This window comes from Elephantulus edwardii, unplaced genomic scaffold (genome assembly GCF_000299155.1).
Source record: "Elephantulus edwardii isolate Elephantulus edwardi_28Jun2011 unplaced genomic scaffold, EleEdw1.0 scaffold00112, whole genome shotgun sequence".
NCBI classification, from domain to species: Eukaryota; Metazoa; Chordata; class Mammalia; order Macroscelidea; family Macroscelididae; genus Elephantulus; species Elephantulus edwardii.
The window spans coordinates 6,183,333-6,185,001 of record NW_006399862.1 but is presented as its reverse complement, the minus strand read 5'-3'; positions in this window follow the sequence as shown (position 1 = coordinate 6,185,001).

Here is a 1,669-nt window from a genome sequence, read left to right as displayed (position 1 = left end):
ATGCTGGGTAGAGTAGAGGGGCAGCGTAGGAGGGGAAGACCCTCTATGAGGTGGATTGATTCAGTGACTGGGGCACTCGGGATGGGTGTGTCAGAGGCAATGAGATTGGCACAGAATAGAGCACAGTTTAGGGCTGTTGTACATGGGGTCACTATGAGTCGCAAACGACTCGACGGCACATAACAACAACAACAACAAGAGGGAAGGTGGGTAAAGGAAATGGGAAAGATCCGGTGTGAATAACAATTCATAAGAACTTCATAAGTAAACCTGCATAAAATTAAAATTATATTCAAAATAAAAAAGAATAAAGGAAACCTGTAGACATTTAACCCACTGGTAAAGGGGCATTAATGTTATTTTTCTTTTCTTTTCTTTGTTTAGGTTGATCTAACAAATCATTGATATCTGTAACTCTGCCAGAAATCTACTTGACTTAATGAAGTTCTAACACACACAGCAAGAAAATAATCCTGCCAAACACCTAAATAATCCAATGCTACTATCTTCTTTAAATAGCAACAGAGTGTAAAAACGTCAAATGAGAAGAAGCAATTTGTGTTTTTATTCATGCAATAAATGTAAAAAGGTGGGTTTTGTTTGTTTGTTTTAAAGAATCAACAAACGAACATTTAAGATGACATAGTATGTTTTCTTCTAATTCAGAGTGGCACACAGTAGCTACATGATTCTTACAGAATTAGAATTCTCACAATTTAACTCAAATGCCACTTAGGTCTTTTTGGAGTTTTGTTATTATTTACTGACTAATTGACTTCTCCCTGAGACTCTACATACAACTGACTGAAGTCTTGTCCTATTCTGTGCCATGCTCATAATCTCTGCCATGCTCTAACCCCCTGTTGCAGTCACTGTGTCAGTTCACCTCATTGAGTCTCCCTCTCTTTTTAGGACACTTTACTTTTTATCCCCAAAATGTCTTTTTCAAAGTACTGGTATCTCCTCACAACATACCCAAAGTATGTGTGATGAGCACTATATTGGCTTGTTCTAGGACATATTTGTTTATTCTTTGTCAATTATTTGAACTTCCTCCAGGACATATTTGAATTCCTTCAAAGACACATCTGTTTGTTGTTTGTCTTTGTATAGTCAGAGCTCTGGTGGCATATCCTACAGTGTCCACAGGCGCTGCCAACACAAAGGAGGCACCTCTTTAATGATGGCAATCTACTAGTCAGTCTGAGGGAGAAAGATGGGAAATCTCCTTGTCTGGTGGTATTTAAAGCTTCACAAAACCACTGCAGGATCAGCTGTGAGTCCATTCTGATTTGGTTGCAATGACAGCAGAGGCAGAGGCAGAGAGAGAGAGAGATTGACCGGGATGGGTGTATCGGAGATGGTGCGATTGGCACAGGACAGAGCAGAGTTTAGGGCTGTTGTACATAGTGTTGCTATGAATCACAAACGACTCGAGGGCACATAACAACAACAACAACATGCAAATATCACAATTCAAAGGCATTAAATATTCATCCATCTTCCGTGTTCATTGTCCAATACTCACATGCATACAAAGCAGTGGTAATTATGGTTTAGGTCAGAAACACTTTAAATTGGTTTTCTTTCTTTCTTTCTTTCTTTCTTTCTTTCTTTCTTTCTTTCTTTCTTTCTTTCTTTCTTTCTTTCTTTCTTTCTTTCTTTCTTT